Source organism: Pipra filicauda, unplaced genomic scaffold (genome assembly GCF_003945595.2).
Source record: "Pipra filicauda isolate LSUMZ 115617 unplaced genomic scaffold, ASM394559v2 scaffold454_size905958_pilon, whole genome shotgun sequence".
Taxonomy (NCBI): Eukaryota; Metazoa; Chordata; class Aves; order Passeriformes; family Pipridae; genus Pipra; species Pipra filicauda.
Window position 1 is genome coordinate 889,324 of NW_024104592.1, and position 16,577 is coordinate 905,900.

At 34.5% G+C, this 16,577-nt stretch overlaps 1 long non-coding RNA gene across 1 annotated transcript; it reads left to right on the top strand.

Annotated features, from left to right (window-relative positions):
- Nucleotides 1–2,095: 2,095 nt before the first annotated feature.
- LOC120324197 lies at nt 2,096–8,325 on the top strand. Its single transcript, XR_005565310.1, has 3 exons — nt 2,096–2,169; nt 6,859–6,928; nt 8,077–8,325. It is a non-coding gene; the product is annotated as an uncharacterized LOC120324197 (long non-coding RNA).
- The last annotated feature ends 8,252 nt before the right edge of the window (nt 8,326–16,577 follow it).

Genomic DNA, 16,577 nt, shown 5'->3' on the forward strand with positions numbered 1-16,577 from the left:
TTATATCAAGTTAATTTTTTTTTCTAAATTTTTCCTTGCCCTTAATAACTCAAAACTCAAGTGATTAACTCAAGCCATTCATCTTCACAGAAATGAGCCAAAAGGAAGTCCTGTGTCTACTGTGGCTGAGTAGAACATGACAGTTTAGTATGACTATGGAAAAGAGACAAATGTCTATCAGATATTCAAGCCATAAAATATGTCTGGTAGAGATGGTTAAAAACTATTATTGCAGAAGGACTTAGTAAGACCTCATCTGGAACACTACATGCAGTTTTGAGCGTTTCTGATAGGAAGATTGATGCAGACTTGAACAAATGCAGAGGAAGGCTGCTAATATGATCAAGAGCATTGACAGTCTTCTGTATGAGAGAAGATGTTAAAACTTTGGCTTGTCAGCCCAGAAAAATGAAAACTCCAATAGAATATGACTGTTCAGTATTAATAAAGGTATCTGGAATAAATATCACAGAGGGAAAAATCTGTTTGAGCTAGAAGACAATGCTAACACAAAAACAAGTGTCATAAATTATCCCTTGATGACAATTCATCTTATTTCCTTTTTTGTTTCTGATTTACTTTATCCATTTTTTCACTTTGCCAACCATTCTAGAGAGGAAGAAGCAGGACTTTTGCAACTCCAGTTTTGATATGTGGCATGGAATTCTATTTTAAATAGAAATTATTTAGAATTTCTTTTCATGCTCTTTTCAGAGCAGTTAAATTAGTATGTTGGGAAATTAGTTTGCTAAACTGGGCCACATCTAAAACTCATAATTCCTGTTTCTATTTTGCAGAGCTTCCTTTGATACTTGTATAAGAGTAAAACACAAAGTTTTTCATACCATTGCGTTGTTTGGCTATCAGTGAACTCTGAGCTTATTAGTTACACTGAAAAATCTACAGATAAGAAGTGTATCTCATTGAAAATACAGTAGTAGTAGAGTTTTCTCTGATTTCTCAGTGTAACTTTTCTACTAATTGCTTTTTTATTATTTTGGAATCCATAATTCCTAACAGCAATGTGAAAAATATCACATTGTCTATTTTAATGAATGGAAGTATTTTTTATTTTTAATGGAAACCCTAACCAGCAAGTTATACATCATATTTAAATAAAAAAGAAAATAGAATGTGTCCAGTGGTGAAGTTTCTTATTCTTTACGGAGTTTCACTTGTGTTTTCTTTTGATTTGGAAGGCTACCTTAGATGATGACTTAGATATTATTGTAGTCTGTAACATTATCTTTCCCATCTTCAATAAAACTCCAATAATACATTTACACATATTACTGGATCTGACTGGAATGGAACTAATTGTCTTCATAGCATGGTCCTGTGTTTTGGATTGTGGCTAAAACAAGGCACCGGTATTTTGGCTGTTACTGAACTCTCCTTTTATAGCATCACAGCTTTGCCTCCACTCTTCTCCTCAGCAAGCAACTGGGCTGAAGGTGCACAAGAAGTTAGTAGTGGACTCAGCCAGGAGAACTGACCCCAACTGACAAAGGGATATTCCATACTATATAACATCTTCTTAGCAATAAAAAGGAGGAAGAGAAGACACTTGTAGTTGCGGTGGTTTTCTTCCCAAGTAACCATTTCATGTGCTGAGGTCCTGCCGTTCAGAATTAGCTAAACACCTGTCTGCTGATGGAAGTGGTGCATTCTGCTTTGCTTCTATGCACAGTTTTGACCTCACTTGTTTAACTACTTTTGTCTCAATCCATGAGACTTCTCAGTGGCTTTCCACTATCACCCCACCCCATGGGAGGTAGGTGAGCTGTGTGAGGGTCTGTGTTGGTATTCAGCTCTTGGCCATGGTCAGCTACCTTTTGTGGGATAGGAAGACAAATTTCATCTTAAGTGGCAGGATAGTGTTTGAAAGAACTGTACAGAAATGAAGACAACCGGGTTGTAAACTACTGAGTATACCTATAGAAGACAAGAAAGAAGACTTCTTTAAACTTATCCTATTTTTTTTGTTTGTTTTGTTTTGTTTTGTTTTTCAGGTAATATAAGGTACAAGAAATTTCCTTGCTTACATTTGTAAAACATTTAGGCTACAACACTACTCCCACAGAGGTGACAGTGAGTGACAGTGACAATCATTTTTAGATTCCCTGTGGATTAAATTATACCAAAGACAATGACAGCCATTTAAGAAAGGTAAACACAGAAATGCACAAAACTATGGGTATTCTAAAAAGAAAAAATGAAAAAAGAAATCTCTATCACAAAATATCTTCCCATACTGTAATAGATAATTCTTGGTCTTTTCGACAATATTTATTATATCTTTGATTACATCCTTTTTTTTATTTGTTTTTAGGGGTTCTCCAGAATAAACATTCTGAACTTTTGCTCTAAGATTGCAATTAACAATATCAACAACTAAGAGACATATTTTACAACATTTTCGGTGGAAGAAAAAAGGTGTGTATATATACACACACAAACACATAGGAAGTCGATATATGGTCAGATAAAATGCTGTACTTCTGAGAAATTATTGAAGAGTATGAATAAACGATGTGTTCAGTCACGTTTTGTTTTAAAGAGCAATACAAAAGTATAGGAAAAGAGAAATGTCATTGGGTAACCTGAAAGAAATGAACTGGAACATTACTTGAACAGACTAAGGTCATACAAATGAAATTTGCAAGCACAGTGACACATATGCAAAACACAAAGATATTGTCCAGGGGATTGGTAGTGATCCTATTTATAATGCCCAGAAGAATAAGAAAGTCTATTCAATGATCACAGGAAAAAATGACTGAAGAATATTAGTATTAAAATTTTTTCAGAAAATAAATAAGTAGAAAATGCAGATGTTTTCATTCTCACAGAAATTTTGTTTTAATTTTAATTGTTCTTTTCTCCATTTAATATCTTAAGTGTAATTTGCTACCTAGTTGCACTGTAGAAAGAAATAAGTATATTTATGTTAATTTTATTAAAGGCTATAATTTATTTAAAGGAAAAAAAATTGATTTAATATATTGCTGGGTCTTACAGCAATGATAAGGAAAGAAGAGAGAGATTTCTATGTTAACAAGTGTTCAGTCAGTCAGAAAACGGTTCCACAAAGTCAAAACAATAAGAAAATTGATCACATGAATATATGGAGATTAACAAAAAGCCACCCTTAGTTTACATAGGTACCATTTAAAATGTTACTATTTGAATATTTAAAAAATAAAATAAAAACTGACCAACCAAACAAACCACACAGAAGACCACAGACCATACACAATAGTACAACCTCTGCTGCTAGGAATAATCTAACTGCAAAGTATCCTACACATCCAACTGGATTCTTCCATTAAATTTCCTTTTTTTAGTTTATTAAAACTTAGTGCTTACAGTGTTTCCTTTGTTGGGATGCATAGATATACAAAACAGAACCATACTATTATTATACACAGCTATAATATGAAGAACACCATGGAAGCAAGATTTACTTCATTACTACAACTAAGAAATGAGATAAATGACCAACTTTTTATTTTTAAAGTATTCTGTAATATGAATGAGCTAATGGACAAAACTGAAATGATATAGCTTAAATAATTTAGCTAGTCTGGGTGACTTTATCGAAGTTAATTCAGAAACAATTTTGTGAGTAGCTCTGCTCTCTTCTGTAGAAAGATCACATTCTGCAGAATATATACACTGGCATATGTTTCAGTCACAACTACAAAATCACCCTTTAGCACTGCTTAGTGTGCTTGGTGTTGTTTTGGCTTGTTGGTGCGGAGGGTTTATTGTTGTTTTGGTTTTATCTTACCTAGGGCAGGTTTGCTGACTCCTGGGGCCTTTTACTTTATTGGATGTTTCTGTTCTAGAGTTGAGCACTCAATTTTCATGCGACACACATGTAGATCACACTAAACTTGAAAGTGGTTAGTTTAGTAAGCAGAAACACATTAATATTTACCAGGCTGTGACACATGCATTGGAAAATGAAATGAACATAAAATGTTCATTTAATTTTACATATCTAGGCAAATTTTTATTTCATAATAGTAGAGTTCTTCCTTTCCTTTCCCTTATCTGTTAAGCCTCCATCCCGCAAAAAAATGGATAACTACGGAGATGAAGAACACACTGCCTTGTTAGTTTTTGTCACAGTCTGAGTCTGTGTGTACCCAAGTTCTCCTCTGCTTCTGGCTTTTTTAAATGAAAAAGTTACTGCTCATGTCCTCAAATATTATATGAGGTCTGTATGAAATTGTCCTCTAATCTATTTCAGTCAAAAAGAAATGGGCTAGCTTAAATAATTTAGACAGTAGCTACCCTGACTGACTCTAACTGAAATGAATTCAAGAGAGATTGCATTAGTAGCCCTACTGTAAAATCCATGGAAGTGCCAATCTGCAACCCAGGGCTACAAATATAGCATTAGTTTTCCTCTGTCATGTCTAGAACAAAAAAAAGCACAACCAGTGCTCCTTGTTCCAGTTAGTGAAATGACCTAATTTCTGAAAAAAAAAAAAATGCAAGAAAATAAAGTAAAACACACACAGCCCAAATTGTGTCAGTTAGCTTTGTTCATGGGCATAAGTCTGCTGGTTTCTGTGATCGGTGACTTTCATTCAGTTCACAGCAAACAAAAGAAATTGTGATCTTTCAGTAATATGACACTAGGGAAAGTCTATTTCAAGGTGAAAAACTCCTCTGGGTGGATTGCTGTCTTTTGTGTTCATTTGTGATCTGCAGGTGCTTGACAGGAAATGAGCATGGTTGTGGCAGGACTACTTCTCTTTGAAAAATGTCACAAAGCGTTACAGATGGAAGATTTAAAAAGCAGGGATTACGTCTGAACTGTAGTATAGTACTCAGCTCACAGGATCTGTTTCTGTCTATCAAGCTTGAGAACAGAACATTATTTTCATTTCTTCTGTATGCTCTCGCGACAGCTTTGAACTTACTTCAGCATAAAACTGGGGAATGAGTACTTCAGAAAAAAACCCCAACCAACTAAGAAAAAAAACAACCAACAATTATTAACATTTTATCTGCAAATACGTTAGCAAAAACTAAATTATGAAGAAAATTCTGTCATGTTTGCATCTGTTCAGTTCTATTAAAAAAAAATTGAGGTTTTTATACTATTACTGTGTAAATTTGACATTGATTTCTGGAGATAGATTAATACATTTGAGAGAAAATCAGCTCTTTGACTCTAAGTAGTAGTCCACAAAATGTTGTGAGAACCAATCCCAAACTATTTATAACTACAGTGCAATTAAATTTACAGTGTCATTTTTATGTTAGCCTATAAAGTATCAGTGATGGTGTAGTTTATAAAATTATATTAAGAAGTTAGAAGACTGTGCGAATATCTAGAAAATTCTTAAAAATATTAGATGTTTTATTATTCATCATAGTAGAATTTCAGTTGATTTTTTTATATATTTAAGGAAAGAAGAAAAAGTCTGAAACTGTCACCAGTAGACTTTTGGTTTATTTATTTTATTTTATTTCATTTCATTTTATATTAAGTACTACATACACAAACACTGCAGAGAGAAAACTTACATCTAATGAGGGACTTCTAGGTTGCTGTAATCTCCTTTTTATCAGCAGCACTCACTGAAGAGTATTCTCTCAGTCACAAAAAGGAAAATGCCAAAATTTATTTCTTTCATATTTTGTAATTGTTACCTCATCAGCACTGCAGCTAAACCTATTTTTAATAAATGCTCTAGACTGGAATCTACAGAAAAAGAAACATAGGTTGTGTCAAACTGATATGTGAAATGACTCTGTATCTGTGCATATGGAACATGAAAGCAAATTAGATATGGAATAAGACAAATCCTATAGAACTACATTTAGTAAGTACACAATCTCTTAAAGTAACATCCTTTTGCCAATAAATTTCTGTTCTAATAATGTATTACTTCAGTGAGTCGTTCTTTTGTTCTGACAGAACAAAACCAAACAGCATTTATATTTTCCTATTAAGAGACTTAACAAAAAAAATCAAGTCAATCCACAAAAGTAATCTTTCAAAGCATTAAAATAGCAACTCAAGTTCACACACGGGAGGTTGATGTTTAAAGTATGATGATCAAAGCAATATTTTTTAAACAAAAATTCATGGTCTTAGAAAAATATATTGTGAGCAACACTGGCTTGTTGAGGGCACCTAGTTTGACCTTCTGTCATTAAATATCAATGTCCTGCAATTCCCTTTTGTTTCTTTTTTCATTATTTACAGAGAAAATAGGCAGGTTAGTATGATGTGCCAGAAGAAGTAAGAACTTTGAGTTATTAAATACTGATGACTGAGATGCTGATGGAAAGTTGGCATAATTTAATTCTGCCATTTTGTTATCACTATCATGTTGAATTAGGAAAGCAAATAAATATAAAAGCAAAGCAACTATTTTAATAATTTTCATCAAAATTCCAAAAGTATTGAATACAATTTTTTCCCCATTTCTTATTATGAATTTAACACTTTAAGAAATATATGGTATTAAGATAGTTGCAACGAAAAAAATGTAACTCCTTCAGAAAAAGTAAGTAACAATTGCAAAATGCTGGAAACTAATCAAACTCATTGTTAGCTCCTTAGCATTCATATAGAGTACAACGAAATTACATGACTGGAGACACATGTAGCTATTCTCTACAGCTTCTGGTGTAAAGCATATCCTCTTGAGAGCAAGTTTCTGGGACTAATAGTGACTTGCAAATTGCAGTTGACTACATTCTCTGTTAATAAATAACATTTCTGCTGGGAAGCTATTATAATCTTGCAAGAATCAAAAATTGCTCTCCAAAAGCCTATTATATATGCTTTTGGTTCCTATGGTTAAATGAAAGTCTGTTCTTTTGAAGATTCTTGACAAGAAGATGCTGAGGAGGAAGGATTGTGACATTTACAGAATCTCTTAGAGAAGTAACCAAGGTAATTATTCATTAAGTATTGGAAAAAGTGTTTTGAATTTTAGTGCTAAATAATGACAACAAGAGAAAAATACAAATATTTGCAAACCAGTTATTTAAAGAAGTAAAAGTGTAAAATACTTTCATAAAATACATTTGTGTGCTTTTTACAAAAAGTCAGTAGAGAATATGGAATCGAATTGGATTTTACAAATGTTTTGTTCGTTAATAAGAATATGAAAATAATATTCATTATCTAAAACACTGGCTGTTTCCCTTGCATTTTTTTTCTCAAGTTGATATAGCAAAATGATTGAGGGAAGTTAGAGATGCAATAATCATGGCTTCATGGAGCTTTAAAAAGTTCTGCTTCAGAAATAATACAGAGATACAAGATTTGGTCGGGGCTGTTCAGACTATCCTACATTAAATGAATGTTCTAAATCACTCTTTACAGAAACCTATGTTGCTCACAACTGTCATGGAAGCACAGGGCACCAAACCTTGTAAAATTAAAGTTAGCCTTTTTAAATACTGAACTCCTTTACACTTCTCCCAAGGGAACTTCTCATTCACTGAGGCAAAACCTGAAAAGGGTCTTTTATATGAGTTAAACAGTGGGGCTACAGCAGACACTAATTTCACTTCGAGGCCAACTTTTGGGCTGTTGAAAACATGATGTGTTAAATGTGATAAAATGTGTTCCCTTGAGTTTCAGAATAAAAAATCACACCTTAAAAAACATAGACTGAGATGTAGCATCTAAAGCAGCATTATGTTCACTAAGCTTTGTTTTATCATTACAAACCTGCTAAGCCTCAAATTTAGGTTTCCTTTTAGTTGTCAGATTTCTTAATAATCATGAAATATACTATATTGATGCACGTGAGAATTTTATTATTCACTATGCATATTATCAGTAATGACAGATCAAAGAAAAAAAACAGCTTTTCTTTGCTAGTTGGATTTCAGCTAAACATCAAATAATCTTGTACAAAGACAATGAATTTTGCTGCAGTGTGAACTAGAAAGTGGTAATTCGTAAACAAAGCTTGGGATTAAACTGCTTTAAACAGAAGATTTTTTTACAAGATGAAAACCCCAAGTATGTTTCAATGAGCTTGTGCAAGTGTTAATTTTTGCTATGTCATGTTTTGGTTTTGTTACTAGGTCCTTCGAGTAGAGGGATGATTGCTTTGAAACCCCTGGAGAGAACCAGATGACAGAGTTTCAGAAAAGCTAGGAACCTTTCTAAACAAATACACTCCCTGCAGAGAGAATCAGAGCTGTTGATCTTCTCAGCAAAAACACTACCTAGATGTAGCCACAGTTAATTACATCCTGTTGACAAGAGGCACCTAAAACACTGTGCATTTTATCATCATGCAATAGCATGGAAATGACAAGTTTTGACAAGTATCTATTTGTTGTTTTCAGAATTTGCATTGAATATGACAAGTGTACTTCAAGCTATTATGCCTCAGGGCTATTTAGTCAATCATCCTTTACTTTTGAAGTTAATTCCAGTTCAGATAAACATGCCCAGATATGCAGCTTGTGTGATATCAATAGAAGCTTCAGGTCTTAGGTAGAACATTAACACAGTGGTTGTGCCCAAAGCTATCAAACACTTGATTAATGTTTTTACATCCATGAGAATAACAGAAATGGAAGATTTTGGTTTCATGCTATAAATTCATTCATTGGAGGAAAATTATATCATTGCCCTTCTATTTGGCTATTGTAGCTCTCTATGTTAGTTCTTTTAGCTGTTTTCTCCCATTTGAAGTGTTCATGGTCTTATGTGCTATTAGACTCTGGTATGAATTTAAAATCACCCTTTTTTGTGATTATACAAATATGATTCCTAACTCAGTGGCCTGCTTTCAAAGGAAAAAAAAATAAAATAAAGAGTTCAAACCCAAATCCTGCCTTCCTGAACCAAGTTCTATTCTAATAGTAATGAAAATATAGGTCTGTAGATAGAAATACAATGAAGCAGTGTATTTAACCACTGAGAGTCAATCAAGAAGAACAGGAAAAGGTGATTCCATGTAACTTAACTTTTTGGCCTAAAGAATACAGCAGCATTCTTTCAGAAGAGGAACAGAACAGGTTAACACTGGAAACAAGCACATAGATTAAAGGAGACAAGTGAATCTATGGACAAAGTAAAGTCAACCTCCAGAACATTGTGGTCAACCTAGTACTTTATTTTCCTGTTCCTTCTGGATATAAAGGTTAAAAATCTGAAGTATATAGAGAAACTGTCCTTAAGAGCACAGGATTATTTCTGAAACAGAAGACAGTGAGAGTATATCTAACCTTTTTCAGAGAGTTCTAGGCACTTTGGGGCTTTGCTCCCCAAAAGAACTTTTGGAATTATTTACTAAAAATGCCATTGTCTGAAGTATTTCTAGTATTTTCTGACAATATTTTCTTTCATGTGGGTTCTTTTTTTAATTATTAGCATTTTTATTATTGTTTATTTATTTTCTCTTCATTCTGATGATAGCGGAAGCTGATATTGGCGACACAGATGACTAAAGGAATAGTATTCATCATCAAATGACCAGTTTGAGAATAGAAAACTCAGGCTCACCTATTTCTCTTTGACACAGATACTCAGACAAGCAGAGGAAGGGGGAAATGATAGAGATAAAACAAATCCTCCAGAATTGTACCTTACTGTATTGCACATAAGAAAAACTAAAACAAACACTCAAAATTGATGAATGTAGCATACTTTACTAATTGTTTGTACACTTTCTTCAAAGAATGATGTTCAACCCTTTGTGGGGGCTTGAATGTGCCTTAGTAGTACTATTTGGTAGCACAGTGAGATGGGAAAGGATCTAAGGGTAGTCAGATAAGCTTTTTGACTTGCATTTCATGAATGCATTTTTGTTTCACAGCATCACATACCTTTTACACCATCATTTCTTTTAATGCAGGATTTTCTACTGCATGGCCTCTTTCAACCAGCAGCCCCTCTAAAGCACTGAAGTCCTCTCAGTTCCTAAGGAACATTACAGGATGGAAAGGATATGGATAGATTAAGCTGATTTACTCTGCAGTCAGTGATTTTTAGCACTATGAAGTCATTGTAAAGGAAGATAAAACCAAAACCTAAACTTGGAAAAAGTAGTATGGAAAAATGTATTTATAAAAATCCAAATGGATCCAGCATGATAAAAGTTACCTAGTAGCTACACAATTTAAGCATAGGTACAGAAGTCAGAGCAAAAGCTCTCCCTGTTTCCTGTTATTGATAGCCTGAGCAATTGTCTCTGAGTTGTAAACATATTGTGCAAAATATCTATAGTCCATATTTTTGCATTTGTATGTTTTAACTCAATCTTTGCTGTTTCTTTCACCTGTTCTCCAGTACTGCCTAAAACTGAACAATTTTATTTTGCCAGGGACCAAAAAAATAGAAAGGAAACACAGACATTATAGAATGAAAGTTTCCCATTAAGAAACTAGCTATCTGGTAGCTTAAAAATCTTGAATACACAGTGGATTTTGTTTTGACTTGTACACTCATCACAACACTTGTAGCAGCAACTTATGCTGTATAAATAACAGTACTTGTCAGAGTTTGCACTTGCCACTAACACAGCTTAAATGAAAAAGGCTGTCCTGCACAGCCAAGCACTGCCATTGAGATTCCAACCTACTTTGCTATAGAGGACCAGGTGATTCTCCTTTATGTACTCCTAACAAAATCATCTTAAATGAGAGGTTAATAAGATGGATATCTGTCAGCTTATAATTAACACATACAAGTTTACAACACCAAAAGAAAAATCAGTTTCCTCAAGCGTTAGCATTCAACTTACTCATGTTTAATTGTAGAAACATATCTAATATGTTTTAGCAGAATGTGGGTTTAGTTCTGGCCAGGACTAAAACTACTGTCAAAAATAATCTTGTTTCAGTATTTCTGATGGGGATCAAAACCAAAATGCTAAAATATTTGGTTCTTGCAAGCTCTCCAGTTAGAGTTGTTGATCAAGGTTCAGATATGTTTCAGTTAAGCATATAGATTTGAATAACAGACCAGAAAGGTATGGATAATTCTCCAATTACATCAATCTCAGGGGAAAGAAATGTATCTAAGCTTTTAAAGAACATGTTTTAAGGATGTGATTTCTTGTATTAGAGAATAATAGATTTGGGGGGGATGTTTACATTGTTACACTGTTTCTGGTATAAATATAATTGAAACTTTTTTCAATTTAGCATTAAGTGCCCGAGGCCAATCCTTCTACACTGGAAATTGTATTGCTCATAGAGCAGCTGAATGTGACAGAAAGGTTGGCTTTGGCTGTTTTCCCATTGGCTTCTCTTTCTCTCTTTTTTAACAGTACAGTTGTATCTTAAAAAGGTATAAGCAAACAAGGCAAAAGGACATACCGAAGGTCTCTCTGTTACCCATGCTATAGTAACAACTTGCACATGTTACAATAGAGTGGTAATTTGCTGAGTATTTCCATTCTTGTTTCTTAGGACAGGATCCAGAGGAAACAGAACAAGAAGCAGTTTTTAAAGTCAATATTTTAAAACCCTTACCTTGTTTTTGCTTGCCCAGTATCTGTTTCCAAGGAAACAGAAGGAGAAGCCGGAACCAGTAGCAAAGCAGTGATAAAAGCAAACTCACCAGCTTTCAGTTGCTGGCTTCTTTCCTATTTTTCTAACTCCTGAAATCACATTTAACAAGGTCCCTGATAGTTTAGAATAACATGAAAAATGAATATAGTTTTATTCAATGCCTATTTGCATATGAACAAAAGGGAGTTGGCAATACAGGTGGTTTTCAAGATGGAGGTTTTTAGCTGGCCATAGACTAGGGGATGAAGTTTGAAACAGGAGAACATATGGACCCAAGAGATAATATTGTGGTGTGTAAATCAGAGTAAATTATAGCAAAAGAGTACTAAAAACTCTTCCATGAAGTACAGAACAGAGAAATAGGAACAGAATTGCAGACTTAACTACTTATTACTTTTCATGTGTTGTCTACTCTTCATATATCTTCAGGATAATTAGGAAGATATTGTCTTATTTCCTCATCTTTTTTACACTCACTGTCTAAGATGAAATATAGGAAATAGGGAAGCTTTACCAGATCAGAGTCATCTGAATTTTCAAAGGAAATACAAACTTAGAAATTATGTTGTAGACTGAACTGCATGGTGTGTACAGCACAGTATGGTCAACAGTTACTCCTACAACACCATTGCTTTCAGAATACATGCTGAATTTTAGAAGAAATGTTTAAACATTTTACTGAAGAAGTGTTTTTTATTTCAGAACATTACAATTTATTAAAAAAAAAGGATAATTAGCTTTATACAGAATTCCTCTCACTGTTTTTGGTTAAGGAAATTTATCTTGCATTACGTGTTACACTGCACAACTGTACAAAGTTAAGCAAAAGCTAATACAAATTAATAATAATTAGAATATTTCCTGCCTGGAGAGTTTAACGGTATTCAATGTAGATATATATGATACCTAAATGCACACATGGATATAAATGAATATACAAACAGAAGATTTGCATCTTCTTTGACAGTGTTCAAGAAAGTTATATTTTACATTAACTGGAAGCCTAAAAACTTTTATAAATTCACTAATATTTATTGGACTGTGTTGACTTAGGGAAGTGTATTGAATTTAAGTTCCCAGGTGCGGGTAGCTGGGGTCTACAGGGTGGTCTCTGTGAGTAGAGGCCAGAGCTGCCCCATGCTGGAGACAGGCACTTCCAAATGGCTTGCAGGGTGCAGCTGAGAACTTCAGCCAAACTGGTGACACTTTTGGGAAAATACTCTTAAATTATGTTGGCAGAAAGAACAAATAGAGTGAGAGAACAGATAGAGTAAGAAACAACAGAGGAAACACCAAAGTCATAGTAGGATAAGGTGCTTCAGGAAGTGGAGAAGACCATGGAGAAGATTACAGTGGAGCAGGTTGTCTCCCCCTGAAGCTCACGGTGGACCATGACAAAGCAGATGCCTACACTGTAGTCCATGGAGAATGCCATAGCAGAGCAGGTGGGTGGATATTCTTGAAGGAACTGTGGCCTACAGAACTCCCATGCCAGAGCAGGGGAAAAGTGTGACGCAGTGTTGGTTTTGCCTGGACTAGAGTTAATTTTATTCACAGTAGCTGGTATGGGGCTATGTTTTGAATTTGCACTGAAAATGGTGTTGATAATATAGAAATATTGGGTGATAGAGCCAGGCTTTCCTGAAGATGGTTGAAAACCTGCCTGCTGATGGGAAGCGGGGAATGAACTTCTTGTTTTGCTTTGCTTGTATGCACAGGTTTTGCTTCACCCATTAAACTGTCTCTATCTCAACCCACAAATTTTCTCACTTTCATCCTTCAGATTCTCTCCTCCATCCCACTGGGTGGAAGACTGAGCAAGCTTCTCTGTGGGACTTGTCGTCTGGGTTTAAACTACAACAGGTAAGAAACAGAACTGTATGCTGACTGTGGGTCCCCAGCCCCTCCTGCACCTCTGGGTGGAGGGAGAATCATGTGGAATAGAGGAGTGAAGTGGATCCTGAAAGAGGTGGGAGGAAAGTTGGAAAGTTGTTGTTTTAATGTTCATCTTCATTTCTTGTGACACAAATCTATTTTAGTCAGTACTAAATTAAATTATTTTTCTTCAAGTCAAATATGTTTTGCCTGCAATAATCATTTTTAAACTATCTGCCTATTGTTATCTCAATGTATGAGTTTTCTCATCTCCTTTTCTCCCATTCTCTCATTGAGGAGAGAGAGAGTGAGTGAGTGAGCATCTGAGTGGATGTTTGGCTGTTGACCAAACCGAACTCATCACAAAATGTCAGTCTACTTTCACCGATTTTGATAGCCCTACACAATTTTAGAACACTCATATGAGGAACTTTTACGAAATTCTGAATAATTGCACCTCAAAAGTGGAAAACAGAATAAAAAAGGAAAATGCTAAAGAAGGGTTACAATAGTCGATACAGAGTAAACTAGCATAGGTTAGCATCATACTGCCCATTTCTGATTCGAGTGGAAGCCCATCCTCATCATGATGTGCTTGTCATTGAATAGATAACCTGTAAAGATAGTAAACTAATATCTGCTGAAATTTCTGCTTTTTTTATTAAGTTGCAGTTGGGACATAATCCACATAATTTACAGTACACTCAACTTTACATATATATTTTTATGAGTACATATATATATATGTGTATGTATATATACATATAAAAAATAAAAGTTCTTTTCTGTATCCTAAATATTTATTATTGCTAAACACCCCTGTGAATTAGATAGAGCTCAATCAGTTAGTTACAATTAAATTTAGAAGATGTATCAAAACAGTTTCATAGATACATTATATGATAGTTTAAAGTCCAAAACATCTCTGATTAAACGATTTAAAACTTATTATTCTTATGTCTTATTTTATGGATACCCTGTCCTTCAGATGAAAGCAAGTGTGTCAAAGCTTCAGTGTTTATACATTTTAAGCGAAGCTGGTTTGACACAATTTCCTGCCCTTTTTTCCACTTCAGTAAATTCATTTCATTTCCATGTATTACCATGGCATAAGTATATTCTGTGAAAGGTAATAGACCTTCAGGCATCCCCAAAGCTAAATCCATTGTAAAGCAGGCGGATCTAGAAATATGCACTGATTTATTTTATAGTCCTCTTGCTAAAAATCAGGATTGACTTGCTTTTCCCCTTATCAGACTATATACCTCAAAACTTTGTTGATTAGAATAAATTGTCATTACAGTCCTGTGCCTCTTTTGCTTTGTATTGTTTTCTTTGAAGAAAACCAGCCATTCTGCAGTAACCAAACAGTTAGAATTGTAATCAACAATCCAGAGAATCTCAAACTCTTAAAAACCCTCTTAGCTTAAGAGTTTACTGTCACACATTCCATAAGCGACTCCTTTACTCTCATGAAAAGTCATTTAAAAAGTGGATACTGTTTTAAAGCCAGTAAAAGAAGTCATCCAAATGCCCTCATACAGAGATTAATTAAATTACAAGAAAATACTCCAGAGGGATAATATGAATACCTATAGGACAGGAAAGACTGAAGTCTGTTGTTGTAGCTGTGGTAGCAGCTACAGCAAAATCAAGCAATGAGCAAGCCCTTGTGACGTCAGCAGAAATTACCTAAATACACAGCGAACCACAGTTTAGTAATACCAGACTAAACATATGATTTTTAGTTGGTTTTATGGTTGGAAATTTCTTTATAGTTTGAAAAATTTACTAAGGACTGTTTTGTAAGCAGTTCTGTAGCACTTGACTATTTCTTCTTCAGGAAGAAAGAGCTTTACATCCTGTCTCCTACCACTGTCTTTAGAGGTTAAATCAATTCCATATTCATTTTTCTACAACTGAGAACTGGAATTCAGCTCAGTAATAAAAACACATAAGTGTGGATATCTACCAATTAAATGGTGTCCAGTAATTTCTTGGCAAGACTGTGGTGACGGGGGAGTGACAAGGTTCAGGCAAGAAGTCATGTGGACTGGAAGCAGGATCAACAGGAGCCATAACCAGACCCAGGTATATAACTATAACATAGCTCATGTGTGGATTAAACATAACAGACTCAATTTAAAAGCTTGTCCAAATCAAAATGAGTGAGATGCATTAAGGCTTCTTACCAGAGTTCTTCAAGGAGAGCCGCCACTGACATGTCTTTCAACATGGCTTTTATCAACTGTTTGTATTTGGGATTAAAAGATATCCCAGATAACTGGGCTACACTCTCCCTCATTCCTGTTGTTCAGTCAACATGCAGACAAGAAAGTAAAAGCCATAGGAATAAGGGAGTATAGACTTACAAAATTATACATATTGCCAAGGGATTGAAAGATGGGATTCTGATTCAAATATATTTTATGTATTTGACATCAAAAAATGCTAAGCTTTTATCCACAATAGATGGAAACATCTAATTTACTCTCCAAGCCAGAGAGAAAGTACAGACAGAAAATAGGTACTCAGATAAGCATGCATATCTAAAATTTTAGTTGCCTATGATTTGGGCTTCTTTCCATTTGCCGCATACAAGCTTAGGTATTAATCTGAATTGACATGGATTTTCTTGCTGGGACATATAATTGTATTTTAAATGATGCTACACCTTACTTTATCCATACCTTACCAGAACTACCTCCTCAAAGAAAAAAGGAAGAAACAAGTAGTATATTTTCATGTTTATCTGTAAGTATTTGCCTGAAAAACCTTTAAAATAGCAAGCAAGGAGAGATAACAAGAATTGTTCTCTATTTTAACTGAACTGTATCTCCCTTTCATTTTTCTACATCTTCGTGAACGCTCTTCCTTTGATTTGGGAGTAATGCAAAGTGACAAGATAGCCACCAGCCATGCCAAACTAAGCTAGCAGTTTCAAATGATAAAGTATTTTGCAAAACATGTTTAAAAATGCATGCAAAGGTTCAGACACAATGTGCCACCTTTTACTGCTTGCAATCAAACTGCAGTGAGCAGAGCTGGCCTTATATCCCCATATGACACTCTGCCATACTCCTTGTTACATTTCTTCATACATCTATGTATAAGGCAGAAATGTCTTGTTCCCCAGCCATCAATAAGTAGAAGGCTACCATTTCAAGACTTTATCTTCAAGA